We start from the raw sequence: 26502 nt of genomic DNA on the forward strand, positions 1-26502 counted from the left end.
AAACAATTTATGTAGATTCCTTGTTCTCAAGAAGGTGGAGAACAACTCCCCACTCCTCAAATGCGGGTTGTGCATAGGGACTTCCTTCCAAAGAGCACAGTATGGAAATGCGGAAAAGAGTGATTTTATAGGAAGTAAACTTGACAAACAGTACCTCACCCTGGTGGCCAAGGTAGACATCAAGAGTGGTAAGTCATGCTCATGGCAAGCGTGCAAGAAAACTGTTACTTTACCTCTGTGGTCTTCCTCCTAACAACCTATAACCTCAGTGTAATCAGGAGAAAAACATCGGACAAAGTCCAGTTGAGGGACAGTGTATGAAATACCTGATCAGCGCTACTCAAAACTGTCAAGGTCAGCAAAACGGAAGGGAAGTCTGAGAGACTCTCACTGCCAGGAAGAGCCCAAAGATACATGGTTCAAGGTCGTGTGGTATCCTGGAGGCTATCCTGGCACGGGAAAAGCATAGTAGGCAAAATCTAAGCAAATCTGAATAAAGTACGAACTTTAGTCAATAATAACTTATGCATATTGTTTCATTCATTGTAACAAATACACAGTACTAGCATAAGAATCAGTGATAGGGGAAGCTGGGTCTGGGGTAAAGTCTGTATCAGCTTTGCAACTTTTTTGTACATTTAAAACTGTTCTGAAGATATTAAATTATTTTCGCAGAAACTTGCTACAATTCATACATCTATCCTTGTGTCATATGCTCGATAAGAAGAGATCATGGATTTCCTGAAATATACTTTGAGGGTGGAGAGACTATAGAAATATGCGGGTCAGGAAGCAGATAGCAATTTCTTATCTTTTTAGGTCATGGTTGGTAGAGTACCATGTATACTAAGTAACAAGTGAAAGGAAAGCTAATGGCTTCTGCCGCCTTGTTAGTGGGGGCTCTGCCGGGAGGCATAAGGAACTCTGTGAGCCTGGTTTCAAGGTCCTGCTTGAATCCCTTATCCTCAGAACTGTTCTCTGAGCAAATGCGATCAGGGCCGTGACAGTGATTTGCGAAGTGCCGCAAGCCCCCCACAATCACCGCTCTCCCCTACTCAGGGCAGGAGTTTCAGGAATTCCACCCAGAGAGCCGCCGGGGCGGGATTGTGATAATCGTGGCTCTGCGACCAAGCCCCTGCACTCTTGTTTTGTGGACAAATGGGATTCAAGGACAAGCTTTCGGGGCAGGTGGGCGTCACGGTCGCGCAATGGCTCAGGACTGAGCCTGTCGGGGAATGGGAATGGTGTCGAGGGGGGACAACGTGATTCCCCTCAGTAGAGCAAACAGAGCCCTAGGCCTGGGTGCCGGCCTTGAAGAGAGAGCGGGACCTCACCAAAGAAAAGTTGTGGTGGATTGGGGTGGGGGTGGGGTGGTGGCGGCAGGTGACTGGTAGAAGAAAAGTCATAGATAAGTTTAAGGAGGCTAAATGGGAAAAGAAATGAATACCATTTACAGGAAGTAGCAGTCCAGAGAGGACAGTGTGCTGTGAGAAAGAGAGTTCAAAGATGCGTGGAAGATTGACGTGCGGTTCAGCTATTCAGGGCGGGACTACTGCCGGCGGATGGATCTCAGACCGGAACTTGGAAGCCAAGCCGGAAATGGGAGTTAAGCCTCTAATTCAGAGATGCATGAAGAGGTTGCATGGACAGGGAGCAGTTTCTGGAGGAGAAAGCCAGGAGCAACAGTCAGGCAGAACCTCCTGAGGGAAGCTGGCGCTGGGAAGATAGAGGAGGAGCTTCGTCATGCACCGCGTCCGTGTCCCAGGGTTCAGTCGCTCTCTCCGTGTCAGGCACTGAGGTGGGTCACCAACTATCTGCGCTGTTTTGCTGAAACTGTTTGGCTAACTCTGGCCTGTGAAGAGCTGGAAAGGGCCAGCTAGTGGGTCTGATCGGTGGGGAGCCTCAAATTCCCACGAGGAAGATTCTTTTGCTCGACGTCCTATTTCTACAAGGGCTTCATTTCAGGGTGACAAAGCAATAGGGCCACCATATATTTTTATCTCCTAATCAGGACACTTTTGAGAGAGGAGAGAGGTACTATTCATAGTTACAGCAGAAGAACATGAGGAAGCCAGGGCTGTCCCTGGGAAACTTGCATGCATGGTCAAACTACATATCACAACATTCACAGGACCAGGAGGAAGTTTTGCCCAAACCATGCCTTTTCTATCAAGATCCTTTGGATGAATGGGGTGCCGGGATGGCTCAGTGAAGTGACTTTTGTCTGTATTTGGCTGACACTTATTTTTAAATGATCTTGTGTTTACCCAAGTGTTTCAGTATTGAATATTCCTGTGTTGAATGTGAAAACAAAAGGAACATCTCAAACACTTGATAATTTTCTTATTTCAAAGAGTAAGCCCTTTGAGGATAAAATAATAAGTGGTTTGACGTGTGGGTATGAAAGAAGTTCAGAAAGCTTACTGGGAAGAAGGAAGTGAGTCCAGGAGAGGATGTCAGTTTCCTCTTTTTCTGTGTTGTTTGTTTGTTAATTTATTTTTTGAAGATTTATTTGTTTGAGAGAGAGTGAGAGCACAAGCCTGGGAGACGCAGAGGGAGAGGGAGAAGCAGGCTTCCCCGCTGAGCACGGAGCCTGACATGGGACTTGATCCCAGGACCCTGGTATCATGACCTGAGCCGAAGGCAGACGCTTAACTGACTTAGCCACCCAGGTGGCCCTTTATCTGTGTTGTTTAACTTTCTGGCACTTTTAAGTTGTAAGGCACTGGTATAATTTTCTGATAATTTGCAAAGTTCCTACCCGAAGCTTTCCTTATCCAGCTCCACATATTATAACCCAATTAACCACATTTCATGGGCTGCAACTGGTAATTAGCCATTACCCTTCCACATGTCAACGTTGAAGGGAGCTGGTTGCCAAACAAAAAGCAGGATCAGCTGAGCTGACAGTGTTGACAAGCCACGGAGGCAAGTGGAACAGATAACAGCTTAGCCAGCTCCCCTCTTCAGCTGTGAGGCACATACCAGGTTGCTGAAAGCGAACTTTAATATGAAAATACGTTTTGCTCCTCATAAAATGCACTAGATTACAGGAGAGTGAAGGTGGTCTTAAAAAGTCAAGTGCCTCTGAGCACTGCTCTTGCATGGAAGCTCTCTCTCCACAGGTTTGTTATCTTTGATGCATCCTGATGGTATCTGACTTGGAAATTAAAGTTCCTGGCAGGCAGGACAGTTTTACTGGAAGCTTTATGTAATTTGGTGACTTAATCAGTGGATCATTGTGATATCAGGTGACTACTATTTAAATGACATCTAATATATTGTAGAGAGGTTAGGTGGGACTTGGTTTCCATAATTTAGGGTATTAGGTGGCTAAGTTATAGAGCTCATTGTAGAAGACAGTGTGATAGTTAATTTTATGTGTCAACTTGACTGGGCCACAGCATGCCCAGGCATTTAGTCAAACATCATTCTGGGTGTGTCTGTTGGGATGCTTCTGGATGAGATTAATATTTAAATTGGTAGGCTGAATAAAGCAGATTGCTCTCGCTAAAGTGGGTGGGCCACATCCAATCAGTTGAAGGCCTGAAGAGACCAAAAAAGCTGACCCTTCTGTGAATAAGAGAGAAATCCTCCAGCCTGACTGCCTTCAAGAGGCAACATTGAGGTTTTTTTTTTCTTCCAGCATTTTTTAAATTATGTTATGTTAGTCACCATACAGTACTTCATTAGCTTTTGATGTAGTGTTGCATGATTCATTACTTGCATATAACACCTAGCGCTCATTGCAATATGTGCCCTCCTTCATACACATCACTGGGCTAGCCCATTCCCCCTACTCCTCTCCCCTCTAAAATCATCAGTTTGTTTCCCAGAGTCCATAGTCTCTCATGGTTCATCTCCCCCTCTGAGTTCCGCCCCCCTTCATTTTTTCCCTTCCTTCTCTTAATGTCCTCCATGCTATTCCTTATGTTCCACATATGAATGAAATCATATGATAATTGTCTTTCTCTGCTTGACTTATTTCACTTAGCATAATCCCCTCCAGTTCCATCCATGTCGAAGCAAATGGTGGGTATTCATCCTTTCTGATGGCTGAGTAATATTCTATTGTATATATGAACCACATCTTCTTTATCCATTTGTCTGTTGAAGGGCATCTCGGCTCCTTCCACAGTTTGGCTATTGTGGACATTGCTACTATGAACATTGGATGAACATTGCATGTGCCCCTTCTTTTCACTACATCTGTATCTTTGGGGTAAATACCCAGTGGTGCAATTGGTGGGTCATAGGGTAGTTCTATTTTTAACTTTTTGAGGAACCTCCATATTATTTTCCAAAGTAGCTGTACTAACTTGCATTCCCACCAACAGTCTAAGAGGGATCCTCTTTCTCCACATCCTCTCCAACATTTGTTGTTTCCTGCCTTGTTAATTTTTGCCATTCTAACTGGTATAAGGTGGTATCTTAATGTAGTTATGATTTGAATTTCTCTGATGGTTAATAATGCTGAACGTTTTTTCATGCGTCTGTTAGCCATTTGTATGTCTTCTTTGGAGAAGTGTCTGTTCATGTCTTCTGCCCATTATTTGACTCATTTGCTTTTTGGGTGTTGAATTTGAGAAGCTCTTTATAGATCTTGGATACCAGCCCTTTATCTATAATGTCATTTGCAAATATCTTCCCCCATTCCATGGGTTGCCTCTTAGTTTTATTAACTGTTTCCTTTGCTGTGTTGAAACTTTTTAGCTTGGTGAAGTCCCAAAAGTTCATTTCTGCTTTTGTTTCCCATGCCTTTGGAGAGGTGTCTTGAAAGAAGTTGCTGTGGCTGATGTCAAAGAGATTACTGCATATGTTCTCCTCTAGGATTTTGTTGGATTCCTGTCTCACACTGAGGTCTTTCATCCATTTAGAGTTTATCTTTGTGTATGGTGTAAGAGAGAATGGTTGAGTTTCATTCTTCTGTATATAGTTGTCCAGTTTTCCCAGCACCATTTATTGAAGAGACTATCTTTTTTCCATTGGATATTTTTTCCTGCTTTGTCGAAGATTAGTTGACTATAGAGTTGAGGGTTCTTTTTTTTTTTTTTTTAAAGATTTTATTTATTTATTTGACAGAGATAGAGACAGCCAGCGAGAGAGGGAACACAGGCAGGGGGAGTGGGAGAGGAAGAAGCAGACTCATAGCGGAGGAGCCTGATGTGGGGCTCGATCCCAGAACGCCGGGATCACACCCTGAGTTGAAGGCAGACGCTTAACCGCTGTGCCACCCAGGCGCCCCCTAGAGTTGAGGGTTCTTATCTGGGCTCTCTATTCTGTTCATTTGATCTATGTGACTGTTTTTGTGCCAATACCATGCTGTCTTGGTGATCACAGCTTTGTAATATAGCTTGAAATCAGGCAACGTGATGTCCCCAGCTTTGTTTCTCTTTTTCATCATTCCCTTGGCAATTCAGGGTCTTTTCTGGTTCCATACAAATTTTAGGATTAATTGTTCCAGCTCTTTGAAAAATGCCATTGGTATTTTGATTGGAATGGCATTGAAAGTATAGATTGCACTGGGCAGCATAGATATTTTAACAATGTTTATTCTCCCAATCCATAAGCATGGAATGTTTTCCATCTTTTTGTCTTCTTCAATTTCCTTCATAAGTGTTCTGTAGTTTCTAGAGTATAGACCTTTACTTCTTTGGTTAGGTTTATTCCTAGGTATTTTATGGTTTTTGGTGCTATTGTAAATGGACTCGATTCCCTAATTTCTCTTTCTACAGTTACGTTGTTAGTGTATGGAAAAGCAACTGATTTCTATGCATTAATTTTGTATCCTGCCACATTACTGAATTGCTGTATGAGTTCTAATAATTTGAGGGTGGCGTCTTTTGGGTTTTCCATATAAAGTGTCATGTAATCTGCAAAGAGAGAGAGTTTGACTTCTTCTTTGCCAATTTGAATACCTTTTATTTCTTTTTGTCATCTGATTGCTGATGCTAGGACTTCTATTACTATGTTGAACAATAGTGGCAAGAGTGGACGTCCTTGTCGTTTTCCTGATCTTAAGGGAAAAGCTCTTAGCTTTTCCCCATTGAGAATACTTGTTGCAGGCTTTTCATAGATGGTTTTTATGAAATTGAGGGATGTTCCCTCTATCCCTACACTCTAAAGAGTTTTAATCAGGAAAGGATGCTGTATTTTGTCAAATGCTTTTTCTGCATCAATTGAGAGAGTCATATGGTTCTTGTCTCTTCTTTTATTAATGTGTTCTAGCACATTGATTGATTTGCAAATGTTGAACCAGCCTTGCATCCCAGGAATAAACCCCACCTGGTCGTGATGGATAATCCTTTTAATGTATTGTTGGATCCTATTGGCTGGGATCTTGTTGAGAACTTTGGCATCCATATTCATCAGGGATATTGGTCTGTAATTCTCCTTTTTGATGGGGTCTTTGCTTGGTTTTGGGAACAAGATAATTCTGGCCTCATAGAATGAGTTTGGAAGTTTTCCTTCTGTTTCTATTTTTTTGAAACAGCTTCAGGAGAATAGGTATTATCTCTTCTTTAAATGTTTGGTCACTGGGTGTTACATGCAAATAATGAATCATGGAACATTACATCAAAACCTAAGGATATACTGTATGGTGACTAACATAACATAAAAAATTATAAAATAAAAAAAAAAAGGTTTGGTCAAATTCCCCTGGGAATCCATCAGGCCCTGGACTCTTGTTTTGTGGGAGCTTTTTGATCACTGCTTCAATTTTGTTACTGGTTATCGGTCTATTCAGATTTCTGAATAGAAATTGGTCAATTTGTTCCTGTTTCAGTCTTGGTAGTTCATAGGTTTCCAGGAAGGCATCTATTCCTTCCAAGTTGCTTAATTTATTGGCATATAGTTGCTGATAATAATTTCTAATAATTGTTTCTGTTTCCTTGGTGTTAGTTGTGGTCTCTCCCTTTTCATCCAGAATTTTGTTAATTCGGGTCCTTCCCCCCTCCTTTTTTTTTGGATAAGTCTGGCCAGTGGTTTATCAATCTTATTAATTCTTTGAATGAACCACCTTCTAGTTTTGTTGATCTGCTCTACTGTATTTCTGGTTTCTACTTCATTGATTTTTTTGCTCTAATCTTTATTATTTCTCTTCTCCTGCTTGGTTTAGGTTTTACTTGCTGTTCTTTCTCTAGTTCCTTTAGATGTAAAGTTAGTTTGTGCATTTGGGATTTTTCTACTTTTTTGAGTGAGGCTTGGATGGCTGTGTATTTCCCTCTTAGGACCACCTTTGCAGTATCCCATAGGTTTTGGACTGATGTGTTTTCATTCTCATTGGTTTCCATGAATTGTTTAAGTTCTTCTTTAATTTCCTGGTTGACCCAAACATTCTTTAGCAGGATGGTCTTTAGCTTCCAAGTGTTTGAATTCTTTCCAAATTTTTTCCTATGATTGAGTTCCAGTTTCAAAGCATTGTGGTCTGAAAATAAGCAGGCAATATTCTCAATCTTTTGGTATCAGTTGAGACCTGATTTGTGACCCAGTATGTGGTCTATTCTGGAGAAAGTTCTGTGTGCGTTTGAGAAGAATGAGTATTCTGTTGTTTTAGGGTGGTATGTTCTGTATATATCTATGAGGTCCATCTGGTCCAGTGTGTCATTCAAAGCTCTTGTTTCTTTGTTGATCTTTTGCTTAGATGATCTGTCTATTGCTGAGAGTGGAGTGCTGAGGTCTCCTACTATTAAAGTTATTATCATATGTTTCTTTATTTTGGTTAACAGTTGGCTTATGTAGTTGGCTGTTCTCATGTTGGGGGCATAGATATTTACCATCGCTAGATCTTCTTATTGGATAGACCCTTAAGAATGATATAGTGTCCTTCTGTATCTCTTACTACAGTCTTTAGCTTAAAATCTAATTTGTCTGATATGAGAATTGCTACCCCAGCTTTCTTTTGGGGTCCATTGGCATGAAACATTGTTCTCCATCCTCTCACTTTCAGTCTGGATGTATCTTTAGGTTCAAAATGAGTCTCTTGTAGATAGCATATGGGTGGGTCATGTCTTTTTATCCAGTCTGCAACCCTGTGCCGTTTCATAGGAGCATTTAGGTCGTTCATGTTGAGAGTGATTATTGAAAGATTTGATTTTATTGCCGTCATGTTGCCTGTGAAGTCCTTGTTTCTATAGATTGTCTCTGTAAATTTCTGGTCTATATTACTCTTGGGGTCTTTCTTCTTTTATAGAACCCCCTTAATATTTCTTACAGGGCTGGCTTGGTGGTCACATATTCTTTCAGTTTCTGCTGGTCTTGGAAGCTCCTTGTCTCTCCGTCCATTCTGAATGACAGATCCTGGATAAAGTATCCTTGGCTGCATGATCTTCTCATTTAGTACCCTGAATATGTCTTGCCAGCCCTTTCTGGCTTTCCAGGTCTCTGTGGACAGGTCTGACATTATTCTGATGTTCCTCCTTCTGTATGTAAGAAATCTCTTCACCCTAGCTCCTTTCAGGATTGTTTCTTTGGATCTAAGATTTGTGAATTGTACTCTTATATGTTGGGGTGTTGGTCTGTTCTCATTGACCTTGGGAGAGGTCCTCTCTGCCTCTTGGACACGAATGCTTGTTTCCTTCCCCAGATTAGGGAAGTTCTCAGCTATGATTTGCTCAAATATATCTTCTAGACCTCTCTCACTCTCCACCTCCTCAGTGATCCCAATAATTCTAACATGAGAATGTTTCATGACGTCATGAATCTCTTTCAGTCTGATCTCTTGGGCTTTAAGCTATTTTTCCCAGGCCTCCTCGGTTTCCTTCTTTTCTATCATCTTATCTTCTAGCTCACTAATTCGTTCTTCTGCCTCATTTACCCTGGCAGTCAGAGTATCCAGGTTAGACTGCATTTCATTCATAGCATTTTTAAGTTCAGCCTGATTAGATCTCATTTCTGCCCTTAGAGATTCCATATTGTTGCTAATATTTTTCTCAAGCCTAGATATCAACTTTGTAATTGTTACTCTGAAGTCTATTTCTGACATCTTGTTTATATCCATCTCCATTAGGTCTGTGGCAGAGGCCATAGTCTCTGATTCTTTTCTTTGTTGGGGGTTCCTTCTCTTAATCATTCTGTTGGGTAGTTGAGGGAATGTACAGAGTCCAAAGTATTAACCACGACCCCAGCAAGATGCACCTGTTTTGTAGGGACCCTAAGGTTGTCGTCCTCTTGTTCTTCCAGCCTGTCTTTTGGGGAAGGGGACTGCTGTGCTGTTACTCAGGCAACCCTGCTTGTGCAGAGTTGCCCTGCCCCCTGTCATTGAAAACCATTTTTAAGGGCTTTTGTTCTCTGGCGGGTTTCCCTGGTGGCCTTCTATGTGTCTTCTGAGAGTCAGAGCAGAAGTGACCTCATCCAAACCTCTGTCTCAGAACAGAGAAATCACAATCTGCTCTTCACTGAGCTCTCCAGGGCACACAGTCTCCGTTTCTGTCTGCGCTGCTGAAAACCGCAGCCCCCTGGTTGTGTGCCCTACAGCAGCTCTCCCAGAGGTCAATCCCAGGGCTGGGCATGTCTCTGTCCTTTGTGCTTCTAAAACCACAAGCTGTCCCCAGTTCGGGTGTGTGCACCTGCAGCCCCTGGATCCTGTCTGGGGGTTGGACTAAAGTCCGTTCCCCACTGATACCAGTCTGCAAGTCTGTGCCTGGTCCCCAGAGTGGGATGCTTTTGGGCTCTGGTGTTATATCATCGTCCCTGTGCCAGCTTATGGTGCCTCCCTCCCCCTTCTGTTTATCTTCTGATCTCTGCCCACAGAATCACGGCTCCCCGCTTCATACCTCAAGACCACCGGAGATACTCTGTTTGTAGAGATCCGGATGGAGATTATATATATATATTTAAAAGATTTTATTTATTTATTTGACACGGAGACAGCCAGTGAGAGAGACAACCAGTGAGAGAGAGACAAGCAGGGGGAGTGGGAGAGGAAGAAGCAGGCTCCCAGCAGAGGAGCCTGATGTGGGGCTCGATCCCAGAGTGCTGGGATCACGCCCTGAACTGAAGGCAGATGCTTAACAACTGAGCCACCCAGGCGCCCCGAGATCCAGATATATATATTCTGATTTCATGGCTGTTCAGAACGGTTTGGTAGATATCCAGCTAAATTCAGGAGACCGGTTGAAATAGGGTCCCCTACTCCTCTGCCTTCTTCTTCCTTCCCCAACATTGAGTTTTTTCCTGCCTTCAGATTTGGACTGAAATGTCAGCTCTTCTCAGATCTTGAGTCTGTGGACATTCAGCTTGGAACTACATCACTGGCTCTCCTGGGTCTCAAGCTTGCTGATTGTAGATCATGAGACTTGTCAGCCTGCATAGCAACATGGCTGATTCCTTATTATCTATCATCTGTCTGTCTATCTATCTATCTATCTATCTATCTATCTATCTATCTATCTATCTATCTATTCATCCGTCCATCCATCCATCCATCCATCCATCCATCCATCCATCCATCCATCCATCTATCCTTCCTATTGCCTCTGTTTCTCTGGAGAACACTAGCTAATACAGATGGTATTAGTTAGCTAGGGCTGCCGTAACAAACCATCACAGACTGGGTGGCATAAACAGTAGAAATTTCTTTTCTTATGATTCTGGAGGCTAAAAGTCTGAGACCAAGATGTTGACAGAGTTGGTTTCTTCGGAGGCCTCGCTCCTTGGTTTGTAGATGGCCACCTTCTCCCTGTGTCTTGACATCATCTTCCCTCTGTACATTTCTGTGCCCTGATTTTCTTTTTTTTTTTAAAGATTTTATTTATTTGACAGAGATAGAGACAGCCAGCGAGAGAGGGAACGCAAGCAGGAGGAGTGGGAGAGGAAGAAGCAGGCTCATAGCGGAGGAGCCTGATGTGGGGCTCGATCCCATAACACCAGGATCACGCCCTGAGCCGAAGGCAGACGCTTAACCGCTGTGCCACCCAGGCGCCCCTTGTGCCCTGATTTTCTATTCCTACAAAGATACCAGTCATATTGGATAAGGGTCCACACTCAGTGGCCTCATTTTAACTTAATTACCTCTTTAAAGACCCTGTCTCCAAATATAGTCACATTCCAAGGCACTTCAGGTTAAAGCTTCAACATATGAATTTGGGGGGAGAGGGCACAATTCACCTCATAACAAAGACCTTCTGTGTGGATTCATGAGCTTCAAAGTCAGGCCTTGATTCTTTAAAAGTAAGTACTAGAAATGGCTTACGTAGAAAAAAAAAAAAAAGAGAGAGATTTTTAATCAGGGGGATTATGAGGCCAAACAACCTTTTCTTTAAAAGTCTGTGCTATTTTTCTTAATGGAAATAGTTGAAAGGATAAGAGTGGTTGAATGACTCTGGAGATACACAGCAAGTGAGGAGAGGATATAAAAAATTGCCTTTAGATTCCTAAATGGTAAGTAGAGAAATTGCAGCAGATTGCTCGAGGGCAGCTCAGCTTAAAAGTAAAGGCTTTTAACTGTGTAGTTCCTCTGTGAACTTCTTGCCAGAAGACTCTTCTTAAATGGGACACATACATTAACCTCTTGTATTAGTTAGGACTCTTCAACCAAAGGTGACAGAAGGCAAACTCATTCTACTTATGTAAAAAAGGAAATTTATTGGCAGGAACCTGGGTATTTTGTGGAAGATGAGAACAATTAGGCGACAGAAAAGATAAGGAGGCTGCTAGGCTTAGAAACGACTAGAAGCAGGTATTTAAATGTCATTAGGGCTTTCTCTTTGTCTCTGGATGTTGCTTCTTGCCGCCATTGGCTTCATTCTTCTCTCTCTCCTTTTCCTTCCCTCTCTCTCTTTCTCTCCCAGTTTAGAGAACAGCCACCAACAATTATAAAGCTTTATATCTTAGGGCTTTAGCTGACCCCAATCACGGACTCTGTGAAAAATAATTAATACATTCCTGGGGCGGACTCTCGTTGGCTCTGATGGGCTGAGACTGTGTCAAGTATCTGCCCCTGGACCAACGAACTGTGGCTGCTTTCACAGTGGGAGTGGGAGGGAAGAGGCTGCCAAAGAAGGAGGATAGGCGAACAATCCTATTGTTATTCTCTATATCTTGTGTTCCTAGTGTTTATACCTTCTAGAAAAATGACCTTTACATTATTTATGGCTTCATTTAGGGACTGTTCAGCTTTTGAATGAAAAAAAATTCAAACCATAAGCAATTTGATTTCTACAAATTAGGGAACATTCTGGCATAGTTATGATGGATGGTCAAGACACCTGGAAAGTTTCAGGTTTTGCTACAAGCGAACTAAAAGAATGCACGTCAGCAGCAGTGGAGTATCTGGTCTTCAAGGAGCTTTCAAAAAGCAAACATGAGTTAAATGTTTGCAGGAAAGAACATCTGCTGTCTGTTAGAGTGACATATCAATAGGATGCCCATATGTTTTGTTGGCTAATCCAGGACAGGTTTGAAAGGAAAAAGGAGGCACCATTAATAATTATGCAAGGAGAACATGAGAACATGTACAGTCACTCTCGTTCACATTACCCATCTATCTCTTCTTGAAAGTTGTCTACTTTTACCATTAGAGCCCTTAACATATTAATCATAGTGATTTTAATTCCCCTGTATAATTCCAATATCTGTCATATCTGAGTCTGGTTCTGATGCCTGCTTTGTCTCTTCAGACTGTTTTTCTTTTCCTTTTAGCATGCCATGTAAATTTGGCTGAAAGCCCAAGGTGTTGGTTAATAGAAACAGAGGTATATAGGCCTTGAGTGATATTTTATGCTAATTTGGCAAGGCATTGGGTTGTGTTTAATGCTTGCTGCAGGTGTCAGAAACTTCAGATTCTTCTTTAGTGACCTTGTTGGCTGCAGGTTTCTCTGAGGTCTCCAGGAAGAGTCTGTGTCTTGCAGTTGTTTCTGCTGAAGTCCAGTCTTTACACTGACCCCCCTTTTGGTCTGGTGGTTAGGTGTGTGGGAGAGGAAACTTTTTATAATCTAATGGTTACATGTCAATTTTCTACTAGGCTTGTGTCGCAGGGCTGTGACCTTCATGAGTGTTTCCTAACTACTCACAGCCTCCCTGCCCATTCCTGCCTGGACGAAACAGGATGGCTGGAGTGGGAAATTGTCTTACCCCCAAGGGGTGTACTACCCCTCTGAGAGACTTTTTTCCTGGCTTTTGCTGCAGAGAATATTAACAATGGCTATGTTCCTCCTCTTCCTGTCAGAGCTATTAGGGGAACTTTCTTGGAGCTTCACCATTAAAATATAATGAGGCTCCAAGCGGTAAAACCTAAGGAAGTGTGGGGACACCCTTAAAGCTGTGGCCCCTAGGAATTTCTCATTTTTGTGCTAGTGCATCTAGCCTCCAGCAGTTTGTCAAAATTATCTTTTAAGCCTTTCTGTCAGCTTATGGCTCTGGTGGCTTCTGTTCCAGGTAAACAGATACCTGCTATGACTTTCTGGATTCACCCATCTTTTAGGTCATGATTTGCCCTGAAACCTCAGCTCTCAGATGGGTCCATGAAAAGCCATTGATTTTCAGGCTTTTCAGCTCTTTCTGATTGTAAAGGGAAGAGTGACAGTTTCCAAGGTCTTTGCATGTTGGAGCTAAAACCAGAAGTTCCTGAACCTAGAAGTCTTTATATTCTCATGATAAACTATGTATCTAGTGAAGACAAAGTAAAGACATTTTTTTGAGATGCAAGGATTCAGGGATTTTATTACCCAGTGAGATACTCTGAAAAAAAAAATACTGTGGTAGTTACAAAGGAATTCAGACTTCTATTTCTCAGAGAATGGAGTAGACATGTTTTTCACTATTGGTTGCAGAAAGGGAAGGAAAACTTAGTTTTTTTTTTCTTTAATAATGATTTTTATTTTATTATGTTAGTCACCATACAGTACATCCCCGGTTTCCGATGTAAGGCTCGATGATTCATTAGTTGTGTATAACACCCAGTGCACCATGCAATACGTGCCCTCCTTACTACCCATCACCGGCCTATCCCATTCCCCCCCCCCGCCCCCGAGGCCCTCAGTTTGTTTCTCATAGTCCATAGTCTCACATGTTTCATTCCCCCTTCTGATTACCCCCCCCCTTTCTTTATCCCTTTCTTCCCCTACTGATCATCCTAGTTCTTATGTTCCATAGATGAGAGAAATCATATGGTAGTTGTCTTTCTCTGCTTGACTTATTTCACTTAGCATTATCTCCTCCAGTGCCGTCCATGTTGTAGCAAATGTTGAGAACTCGTTCTTTCTGATAGCTGAGTAATATTCCATTGTATATATGGACCACAACTTCTTAATCCAGTCATCTGTTGAAGGGCATCTCGGCTCCTTCCACGATTTAGCTATTGTGGACATTGCTGCTATGAACATTGGGGTGCATATGGCCCTTCTCTTTACTACGTCTGTATCAGTAGTGCAATGGCTGGATCATAGGGTAGCTCAATTTTTAACTTTTTAAGGGACCTCCACACTGTTTTCCAGAGTGGCTGTACCAACTTGCATTCCCACCAACAATGTAGGAGGGATCCCCTTTCTCCACATCCTCTCCAACAATTGTTGTCTCTTGCCTTGTCTATTTTTGCCATTCTAACTGGCGTAAGGTGGTATCTCAGTGTGGTTTTGATTTGAATTTCCTTGATGGCTAATGATTTTGAACATTTTTTCATGTGTCTGTTAGCCATTTGTATGTCTTCATTGGAAAAGTGTCTGTTCATATCTTCTGCCCATTTTTTGATTTGTTTATTTGTTTCTCGTGTATTGAGTTTGAGAAGTTCTTTGTAGATCTTGGATACCAGTCCTTTATCTGTAGTGTCATTTGCAAATATATTCTCCCATTCCGTGGGCTGCCTCTTAGTTTTTCTGACTGTTTCCTTGGCTGTGCAGAAATTTTTAATCTTGATGAAGTCCCATAAATTCATTTTATCTTTTGTTTCTCTTGCCTTTGGGGATGTATCATGAAAAAGGTTGCTTTGGCCGCTGTCGTAGAGGTTGCTGCCTATGTTCTCTAGAATTTTGATGGATTCCTGTCTCACATCGAGGTCTTTCATCCATTTGGAGTTTATTTTTGTGTATGGTGTGAGATAGTGGTCAAGTTTCATTCTTTTGCATGTAGCTGTCCAATTTTCCCAGCACCATTTATTGAAGAGACTGTCTTTTTTCCACCGGATGTTTTTTCCTGCTTTATCAAATATTAGTTGCCCAAAGAGCCGAGGTTCCATTTCTGGGCTCTCTATTCTGTTCCATTGGTCTATGTGTCTGTTTTTGTGCCAGTACCATGCTGTCTTTGTGATCACAGCTTTGTAGTACAGCTCGAAATCCGGCATTGTGATGCCCCCAGCTTTGTTTTTCCTTTTCAACAGTTCCTTGGAGATTCGGGGCCTTTTCTGTTTCCATACAAATTTAAGGACTGTTTGTTCCAGTTCTTTGAAAAATGTCCTCGGTATTTTGATCGGGATAGCATTGAAAGTGTAGATTGCTCTGGGTAGCATGGACATTTTAACTATGTTAATTCTTCCGATCCATGAGCATGGAATATCTTTCCATCTTTTTATGTCTTCCTCAATGTCTTTCAAGAGTGATTTATAGTTTCTAGAATATAGGTCCTTTACGTCTCTGGTTAAGTTAATTCCAAGGTAACGTATGGTTTTTGGTGCTATTGTAAATGGGATGGATTCCCTAATTTCCCTTTCTTCGGTCTCGTTATTCGTGTACAGAAATGCAACTGATTTCTGAGCATTGATTTTGTATCCCGCCACGTTACTGAATTGCTCTATAACTTCTAATAGTTTGGGAGTGGCTTCTTTTGGGTTTTCCATATAGAGTATCATGTCATCTGCGAAGAGAGACATTTTGACTTCTTCTTTGCCAATTTGAATACCTTTGATCCCTTTTTGTCGTCTGATTGCTGTTGCAAGGACTTCTAGTACTATGTTGAATAATAGTGGCGAGAGTGGGCATCCTTGTCGTGTTCCTGATCTTAAGGGAAAGGCTTCCAGCTTTTCCCCATTGAGAATAATATTTGCAGTAGGCTTTTCATAGATGGCTTTTATGATATTGAGAAATGTACCTTCTATTCCTACACTCTGAAGGGTTTTAATCAAGAAAGGATGCTGTATTTTGTCAAATGCTTTTTCGGCATCGATTGAGAGGATCATATGGTTCCTGAGTCTTTTCTTGTTGATATGATGTATCACGCTGATTGATTTGCGAATATTGAACCACACTTGCATCCCAGGTATGAATCCCACTTGATCGTGATGGATAATCCTTTTAATGAACTGTTGGATTCTATTAGCAAGTATCTTGTTGAGGATTTTGGCGTCCATATTCATTAGGGAAATCGGTCTGTAATTCTCCTTTTTGAGGGGGTCTTTGCCTGGTTTGGGGATCAAGGTAATATTGGCCTCATAGAATGAGTTTGGTAGCTTTCCTTCTGTTTCTATTTTTTGAAATAGCTTTAGGAGAATAGGTATTATTTCTTCTTTGAATGTTTAGTAGAATTCCCCAGGAAAACCGTCTGGGCCTGGAATTTTGTTATTTGGAAGGTTGTTTATCACTGACTCAATTTCTTCATAATTAATTGGCCTGTTTAAGAAATCAATTTCTTCCTGTTTCAATCTTGGTAGTTTATAGGTTTCCAGGAAGGATTCCATCTCTTCCAGATTGCTTAGTTTATTGGCATATAGCTGTTGATAAAAATTTCTAATAATCCTTCCAATTTCAATGGTGTTCGTCGTGACCTCTCCTTTTTCATTCATAATTTTAATAATCTGGGTGCTTTCTCTTTTCTTTTGGATAAGTGTTGCCAGTGGTCTGTCAATTTTATTGATTCTCTCAAAGAACCAGCTTCTAGTCCTGTTGATCTGCTCTACTGTACTTCTGGTTTCTGCTTGATTGATTTCAGCTCTAATTTTGGTCAACTGCTTCCTCGTGCGTGGATTAGGCCTGTCCCTCTGTTGCTGTTCCAGCTTCTTGAGGTGAGAATATAAAAACTGCATTTTAGATTTTTCTATTCTTTTGAGTGAGGCTTGTATGGCTATGTATTTCCCCCTTAGGACTGCCTTTGCAGTATCCCATAGGTTTTGGGGAAAACTTAGTTTTTAACTTTCGAGCCAGTCTAGTACTATCTGAATTTGTATTATTATATGGATAGATTTATTTTTATATTTATTAGTAAGTTATTAAAAACAGAGATGAAAACTTTTCCATAAAGGTTTCCAAGATCCCAGAAACATTTATGAATTAAGGCCTAAGTCAAAGTAACTGACAAGAAGGTTTTTGGAGGACAGTTGATTATAGGCTCATGGATGCTTTAGCTCTGAAGCATTGGCTGTAGGATGTATATTCTGATTTTAGAGATAACCCAGGTTTTCAAAACTCCTCCCACTCCTCACCATATATATCAGTATATATAGAAGCTAATCAGAGCTTCATGTCAGCCTCCCAAGAAATCAGTCTTTTGAAGGCTCATGATTTAAGCCAGAAAACAGATTGGCTGCTAGGAACTGAGACAAGTGTCAGGAAGGGTCACTGCACTCTAAACCCAGAGAAGGGAAAGGCATATCTTGTCTAACTGTGGCCAGCTGCAGGGGGCTCAGGTATAGCATGGTCACTCCTAGTAACAATTAGGCAAAGAGACACACAAAGAGAGCATGGAGATGATGTGGACAGGGGGGCAGAAATTTAGTTTCACCATCTAGTCCTATGAGAGATCCAGACACTGACTTCAAGCTACTATTGGAGAGAAGGTAACTGATGTGTGACTTGGAGTAAAATGATCCTGGCGAAGCTCCATGAACCCGTGTATGGGTCGAGTGCTTACAGTGCAGGGGTGGGGTAAGGGGGTGGAGATGAAGGAAGATACCATTGCAGAACCTCTTTTTTGAAGAGATGGGTGTTTCCCCATTTGGTTGAGCCTCATGGATATTAAAGACCACTCAAACTTTGCCTTAGCAGATGTTTGGAAGTTTTCTAGTGTGTCTGGAACCATGGTGAACAAGGAGACATGTGCTAACACACATATGTATGCACAAACATGATGAGCACAGAGCCTCAACTTGGGCAGTATTGGGGTTCCTGAAGAGACTACGTGTTGACTCTGTCTTCCAAATTCTACAACTGGGAGTCACAAAGAGTTAGAGTCTGTCAGTTGCTGGATTGGACATTGTGAAGCGAACCTGAGGCCCAAATGGGCTTCCCATCTTCTCCACCTCCCATTGAAGCCACAATCCAGATCCAGAAAGACTGTTTCTCACTGGCTGGCCACATGGAGGAGGGGGGCTGGTATACAGTTAATGTGCAAACAGGCCAGGGAGTGGGAGTGATGGTGAGAGATGGGCAGAGACTTGGCTAGTGGACCTCAGTGCTCCATCCCAACCAGACCAAGTAGATAAATGACCCGCCCTTACAGGGAAGAGGAGTAAGGGGGTGGGGAGCAGGGCAATGAGTTTCCCCCATGTTCTTCCAAAAGTGAAGAATTTTCTGTTTTAAGAGCCTAGGCAGGTGTAGGGGAGGAAAATTTTTCCTCAGTCCTATTAGGGTCCCTGCCTGGTTCTGAAAATGAAACTGGCAAAGACAGATCAACAGGAGAAAAACATTCAAATTTTAGTGTATTTTTACATATCCATGACAGCCTTCACAAGAGAAATGAAGATCTGGAGAGGTAACTAGAGTAGGAAGCTTTTATAACTTTTGGAAAAAATATACATTTGTGAAGAATTGACAAGACAAAGGGATTTGGGGTGGGGGGTACTAAATGGTGAAGAAGAAATTGGGAAGATAAGGGTTGATTTAATGAAGTTTGTTTGTACAGATTTCTTGGCCCCCAATTCCCCATCTCTGGTGATAAGAATGTCTTCCTTTCTCCTTGTACAGGGCGCATAACTTTCCCAGGACAGTTTCATGACCTGTTTCAGGGAAGAAGGGCAGTGGGTGGTAGGAGAGGTCAGAGTGAACTTCCTGTTTCTACCATTTAAAAAAAATTCCTTCAGTTTAAGGTATTTAATATGCTGTGGTTCTATATTTTGGGCTAGCATGTCCTGAAACCCATCACAGGAACCTAAGGAGAGAAACTGGGTCCCAGAACCAGCAGGTGGCTGTATGCTGTGACTTGGAGCTCACCTGTGTCTTGTGCATGGATGATATGTGTGAATCAGCTCTGCTGATTGGTAAAGGACGTTCACTTCTTTCCCCATAAAGGCAATTCTCAATAAGAGGGAGTTGAATATTTAAAAAATGATTTTTTGGAAAAAATTTTATTTATTTATTTGACAGAGAGAGAGAGAGAGAGAGCACAAGCTGGGGGAGCAGCAGAGGGAGAGGGAGAAGGAGGCTCCTCACTGAGCAGGGAGCAGGGAGCCTGATGTGGGGCTCAATTCCAGGACCCCAGATTCATGACCTGAGCCAAAGGCAGACACTTAACCTACTGAACCACCCAGGTGCCCCAAATATTTAAAAGATGATAATGGTCCAGGATCAAATTTGGAATGTTTTGCTTTTTCACTTCAAGCTTGAATCAACCAAACCCTAGACAGTAAAGAAAAAGGGTGTCCTACCACTTTTTTATTTTTGAGTTGACATTGCCCATACCACCAAGGAATACGTCTAGCACCTCTATTTTTGTATTTTAATCTAGTAGAGAAAATGTGATCAGATAGTAATTGTTTACTTAATACCATTAGATTTGGAAGGTCAACTCCCAAAATGTGTAAGGTAAGACCATTAATTAAATGAAAAAAAAAAAAGTATTTCTGTTGGCTTATGTATCCTATTAAAGCCTTTTCTATGCTTTTAAATATTAATGACATTGGTTGGTAATAGAATGGTAATAAAACAATATGTATTAGCATTTAGGACAGAAAAAATATTTAAAACAGTAAGAGTAAATAAATTAATCTTACATGTTGACTGTAGTCAATTGTTAGCAGCTTATTAGAATGCTGCCTTGAGAAGGATTCTGGGCCCACATGTGGGACTGATAACTTGTGTCTGCCAAAGCTTGGAAGGGGCAGTATTAATACCATGTTATTATTATTATTTTTTAAGGATTTATTTATTTTAGAAGGAGGAAGAGAGAGAGTGTGTGTGTGCAAGCGGGGAGGGGGAGTGTAGCAGAAGAAGAGAGAGAGAGAGAGAGAGAGAATGAGAATCCCAAGCAGACTCTGAGCTAAGTGGGGAGCCTGACACAGGGCTCGATCCCAGGACTCTGAGATCATGACCTGAACTGAAATCAAGAGTTGGATGCTCAACTGACTGAGCCACTGATGCCCCAATATCATGTTATTATTGTCTCTGGTTTGGGAGAACCACATGAAACAATTAATTCTATCAACTATTTTCTGACATCAGATTTTGTATCTATTTCCTCATTTGTAAAATGAGTGTTAGACTGGATACGAGTTTTTCAATTGTGGGATAAGAGGTTTCACTGCGATGGGGGTGCACTGTGGAAGCCCAGGGAGTAGTTACTGGCCTCCTATCTCTCCTTTAGCCGGAGCATATCTATTTTTTATGTTTTATGTTTTACATATTGGCTTCCATATCAGCATTGGTTGAGCAAGTGGTCTTTAGGTAAAGAGGTTTGAAAACCAGTGGGTATCTACAATTTCATCAATTATTTTATGATTTCTTTTCTCCATGTTCCTCACCCCCCCCCCCCCAGTAATGCTGGGTAAGCCAGAAAAAAACTTTTCAGAGGCATAGCACTTAAGTTGGGCCATGCGGGATGAGTAGGAGTTCTCCATGTTCTCCATGAGGGGTGTATATATGTGTGTGTGGTTATTCCAGGATAGTACTATTTCCAAATGATCTATAAATCCAAGGCCAAAGAACACAGACTAAAATTCAGAGAGAGCAGTCACTGGCTGCCAGGATGTCCCTCAATGGATGGCCACAGTGTAGGGCATTTGTGAAAGCCCAGAGTCATTCTCAGACAATGACTCAGGCTGTTCTAAGATGAGATGTGTAAACCAAAACACAAGGTTATTAAATTACAGGAAATTATTAATTGTTAAGTAGTGGATTATTCCAAACTCCTTCCTCAAATCCATGAGCCAAGTTGGTAATCAGAAGACTGGTGAGCATGCCATAGTTGCTTTTGATGGAGGCTTCTTCCTGGCCACCAGAGGCTGAGCCTCGCTGAAGCCCCTGAGAGTCCGCCTCTCTCACCTGCCCTGGCCTGTGCTGGCTAACCCCTCACAGATGATTGCCTTGGACTTTCTTTTCCAGCTACACAATACTATCTAGTTAGCATCGTGATTACTTTTGAAGATTCCTGAGCCCCCGCAGGGGGATGGCAGGTTTGGTGGGACAGCTGACTCTCCCGCCCCTCACTCCAACAAGGGGGCTTGATCTTTTCATACAGGACGCACCTTACTGCTTCTCTGTATTTGGCTCCCAGTCTTTCATGTTGCCCTATTTCCCCTTTTCTGTGAAAAATCAAAAGTTGGCTTTGATCAGCTGACATGTTCACTTTCCTCTTCCTGGAGCCTGCACGCCTCGGTCCCACCCTCCGTCTGGTTCAGGTGAGCGGAGTTGCCTCTGACAGTGACTGGGAGGGTATCGCTGCCTTGCTTGTTCTTGGCAGTTCTGAACACTCTTCTCTCTGTCCGGAATAGAGCAACAACTCTAATTTGAGTGGTTAGTCCCATTTAAAATCGGAGATGCAAACTCTTGCCTTATAAATTTTGATTGGGTCCTCTTTTTAGGGAGCTGTGTGCGCCATATGTTACAAGGTATTGTTACACAATTCTGGAGTTCGGGGTGAAAACAATAACCTAACTACAATTTAAAAGGGGATGAGCAGGATTTGAGTTTTGGCAAAAGGACTTCCCTGATTCGGAGATCTGGCTGGGAGCATCTAAGGGGGCTGCTTCCATCAGGAATCATACTGGGCCCCCAATTACTATGGGATGTGGATACATACATTCACTGAATATTAATTTAATTTATTCCTCATGCTGTTTCAGGCACTGTGCTGATACTGTGCACATTGGCTCCTTGTCTGTTTCCCAACCTCCAACACTAGCCAGGCTGCTCCTGGCTCGTCTGGGGTTGAATTTAAGGCAGAGAGGGAGCTGAGGGGTGGGAAGATTCTTATTGACTATGGTGGGCACAATAACAATGGCCCAAACACATCCACATACTAATCCCTGGAACCCATGAATACATTATAGCTAGAATTAAGGTTGTTAATCATATGACCTTAAGATGGGGGCAATTATCCCGAATTATTGAGGTGGGTTCAGTGTAATGACAAGCGTCCTTATAAGAGGAAAAGAAAGGCAGAAGAGAGAGTCCAAGTGATGTGATATGAGGAAAACTGAAAATTGCTGTCTTTGAGGGTGGAAGGCAGTCAAGAGCCTAGGAATGCGGCCGTCTTTAGAAGCTGGAATAGGCAAGAAACTCTAGACTCTTTCCTAGAACTTCTCGAAAGGAATGCAGCCCTGCTGACAGCCCTGATTTTAGCCCATTGAGACCTATTTCAGACTTCAGACTTTTCTAAACTGTGAAATAACAAATTTGTGCTGTTTTAAGCCACTAAGTTCTTGATGATTTTCTGTAACAGCAATAGGGAACCAACACACTGATACACTAACTTAATTCTGCGTGAGTTGGCCTTTGCATTCCTTGGGCTTGGCAGTTAATGCTGATTCTTCCTCTGATGGGATTGCTTTCCTGTTTCTTTCTCCCCCCAGAGATTTCCTCCTCCTCCCCACACACTTTCCTCCCAACCCCCCAACGCATACCTTGACTAGCCATCCCTTACCTGCTTTTCCCTGGGTATGGTGAATGTTTGTTCCAGTTGGTGGCTGTGGGCTCCTCCTGCAGATCTTGGGCATTTCAAACTTGGTTTTCTGAGGTCTTCATTGTTCGTGACCCTTTCGAACCCTCTTGCTAGCTCTTCTTCATGAGGGCTGAATATGGTCACCAGGAAACCCTCCTGCCTTTGCCCCAGCAAACTTTCCGGACGCCGCCTCTCCTCTCCACCACCAGGAAAGAGCAGTCTGCGTTCTTTGTGTTTCTCAGGAGTGAATCAGCAGAATCCCGTGTCCCCCATTGAGGGGACTTGTACCAGGCTCTCCAAGTAGTGCTTATGAAGTCCCTTACCCCAGCTTGAAGCAAGGGATGCCTAACCTTTGGGAGACTAGACCAGAGCACACCCACAACTCTCTGAAAAGAGACCCTCTCCCCCTGTCATTTCTGCTCGTGGTCCTCTTGTACCTTCAGTATGGTTGAGGGCCTAGGAGTGGCCACATGTCAGTTTACACCTTCTTGGAAAGTCCTGCTTGGTGGTCTCAAAGTTTGCTTCGAAACGTGAGAGGCGTTGGCATTTTAATATTCTAACATATAATACTAACAAAAACAAAAACAACATACTGGCCATATTTATGGGTTGCTTCAAATGGCCTAGGCAGTGTGGTAAGGACACTGTAAGAATTACCTTGTCGACTCCTCAGTAGGGCCTTACAGGTAGGGACTAACCTGCTCTTGTCACCATTAAGGAAAAGGAAGCACAAAGAGTTTAAGTCATTTTTTTCAAGGCCATGCAGCCAGTAAGCGATAGACCCAGACCTGCCTGCTGAGAAATCACACGCAAGCTGCTCGCTTCACGGGGATGCCCTGTCCTTCCACGACGTGTCCCCAACCCTCTCTGTTCTTCACGGCCTCCTTTGAGTACCTCCTCCATAGAAATTTCCTCCATAGCTGAAACCTTTGTGACATTTCCTCTTCTCTCTCTCTCTCTCTTTCGTGAACTTCAGTCACTGCATGACATGGACAGCTCGCCAATTGCTTTATGCACCTCAGTCTGGCCTCCTGAGTCAGAATCAAAATGCCCATAATAACGCAAACAGCTCCCGAAGAGCAAATGACAGCTTGCAGTCCCAGTGCTGCCCGAATGCAGACAGACCAAAGAGGCGTTCTTGCTGCCTGAAGCCAGGGGCCTGGCAGGGGGTGGCGCAGATGCGACTGCAAGCACCAGATGTGACCGCAAGCACCAGATCCCGTTGCCACAGAGAGCACTTCTCGGGCCCCTCAAACGTCTGTCATCAGATTAGTGTGGGCTCATAGGCTTCCTCAAGAAAAACTGGCGGTTTTTTTGGAAGAGAGAACCATTTGCCTCAAAGAGGCATTCAAATCTCCAAATGTGCTGAGACAGAAGACTGCCTGGAGATTTGAAACAATGTCCTCCTGCCCCAACTTTCTACTCCTGTCACGGGCCTCCTGTGATGTTAGTGTGGATCCTTTTCTGAAAGGCAAACCCCACGGGAGAGGGCATGTCAGCCTCATGGTGCCTCTTTATGTCTGGGCAACATAAGCCGCCTGCTGGGCCCAGGGGTCTTCCCTGCAAAGTGGCCTGGTGTCTGGAGCCTTGACTGCTTGCGTGAAACGTTCTCTCTCATTTTCTACACACTTCTTGTTTCTCATCTTCCCACTTGCAGCAGGGGAACAAGGCCATCAGAGGGCATCTCTTTCCCGTATAAACTCACTGCCTTCATTGCTGGTGCTCTGCTCCCCGACAATGGAGGAAATCCCTCCTCTTGTCTCAGCCAAACCCCCTCACCATGCACTTCCTGCCAGCTGGACTGTGGCCTCTTGCCTTCTCTGGAACCTGATGTAACTGCTCATGGCATTCCTCTTATCCATGCCCCCACCCCAACACTCCACCGAAACATGCCGGCTTCATCACTTCCCCTTGTTCTTATAATAATGGTGGAGACCGTCACATGGCTGATGAGTTCCCCCGTGGTTGGTTTGCCTCCCAGACTCATGTTATACCAGGCTCTCCCTTGCTGTCTGGGCTGCAGCTGATCGAGCCTTCTCTCAGTACCTATGACATGTCCTGGCCTTTCCCTCGCGGCACTTCTGTCCTCTCAGCCTAGAAAGTTCTCTGCCCCTACCCCCTTCCTCCTGGTTAATTCTCATTTCCTTCAGATCTCAGTTCCACCATTGCCTCCTGGGAACCTCTCTGCCTGGGTCACGTCCTCCAATTGTCTGTGCCTCTAACAGGGAAGCTGCGGAGCATTCATTGGAGTCAGGAGGTTACATTTATGTGGTGCTTATTTTTTTATTCCTGTTTCCCTTCTCCACTATACTTTGGATTTCTCCAAGACAAAGATTGTATCTGTGACTCATGTTGGTGCATCAAAGGTGTTGCATTCATTATTCTGACTTGTATTTATTAAGCCCCTATTATAAGCTCTATAAATTAAAACTGCCATGGGATGCCCCATAAGAGATGGGGCAGATCCAAGTTTTTGAGACCTGGGGAATCTACAATTGGGAGGGCTATCTTACAGAAAAATAATAGCAGATCATGGATATAAATTGCCTGTAGCCCTTTGAGAGAGGCCCCTGCTACTTGGGGTCCCTGAAGTGGAAGCTTCATTAGCTTGGTGATAAATAAGCCTCTGCACAGAATACAGCATTTGTTCAAAAGTGGACTCCTGGGCTGGTTGGCCTGGGTTTGGCTGCTGAGAGAGGAGAATCTGTCGGATGGACATCTGCAAAGAGCAGGGCAATTCTGTCCATGGGTACCAGCTGACCAGGGATCATGGGTCAACTCCATTCATGCCTAGTGGTATCTTGACTGGGCCCGTGGATGTACTTGCCTCCCCTCTGAGTGAATGCGCAGCAGGAAGCAAGAGGCCAAAGCCTCTTCCCCCCCCCCCATAGATTTATTTATTTATTTGAGAGAGAGAGAGAGAGAGAGAGTAAGAGCGAGCATGAGCAGGGGGAGGGGCAGAGGGAGAGAGAATCTGAAGCACACTGTGCTGAGCGCGGGGCCTGATGTCAGGCTCGATCCCAGGGCCCTGACATCATGTCCTGAGCTGAAACCAAAAGTTGGACACTTCACCAACGGAGCCACCCAGGCGCCCCTAAAGCCCTTCTCTTTTAAGTGCATGAGCACTGCTTCTTCTTTGAGGCCAGGAGTTCAGAGCATGTGGTATCCAGGGCCCTAACTGCCAGGTGATTTTTTTTCTGGACCATGATATGGATTTTCCTAATAAGCTCAAGGAATAATTCCCCTTAGAGTAAAGGCATCATTTTTGTAAGGTTAGCTCTTTGGTCAGCACCGGCCCCCCCAACACTGCTTCAGTTGCCTCAGAGAATGATGCTTCCCTCCCCTTCCTCTTCTTCCTCCTGACACCCCAGAGCCAGCTTTGAAACCCTCTCACACCTGAAAGGGATGCTCAGAAATAGTTGGTCAACTTGGTTCCCAATGGAAAGGGTTTGGAACCAAATGAGCTGTGTCTGCTTCCCAGCTCCTGGCTTTCTTGTGTCCTGGGAAGTTATTTAACCTTCTTCATCAGCATGATGGCACAAGAGTAACTACCCCGAGGTTTATTTTTGATTTTCCAAAATCTATAATTTAAATTCCTCAACATTTTTTTTTTTTCTTTTTTGGAACAGATCACTGTATTTTCTTCCATGACTTCTTAGGAGCCACAAATGAATGAGAAGTTGTATGGCTCTTTTTAGAAGTTTTTCTCTTACATTCCTTTCCCCAGTTTATGTAGCAATCAACAGGAAGGAGAAATGGAGCACA

General features: G+C 43.1%; 1 long non-coding RNA gene across 1 annotated transcript in view; it reads left to right on the top strand.

Moving 5' to 3' along the window:
* The first annotated feature begins 1625 nt into the window (after positions 1 to 1625).
* Positions 1626 to 26502, top strand: part of LOC123001943 (uncharacterized) — a 32621-nt gene continuing 7744 nt past the window's right edge. Inside the window, exon 1 of the long non-coding RNA XR_006411294.3 lies at positions 1626 to 1798. This is a non-coding gene — a long non-coding RNA (uncharacterized LOC123001943). The remainder of the gene's footprint in view (positions 1799 to 26502) is intronic.

Source organism: Ursus arctos, unplaced genomic scaffold (genome assembly GCF_023065955.2).
Source record: "Ursus arctos isolate Adak ecotype North America unplaced genomic scaffold, UrsArc2.0 scaffold_25, whole genome shotgun sequence".
Lineage (NCBI taxonomy): Eukaryota > Metazoa > Chordata > Mammalia > Carnivora > Ursidae > Ursus > Ursus arctos.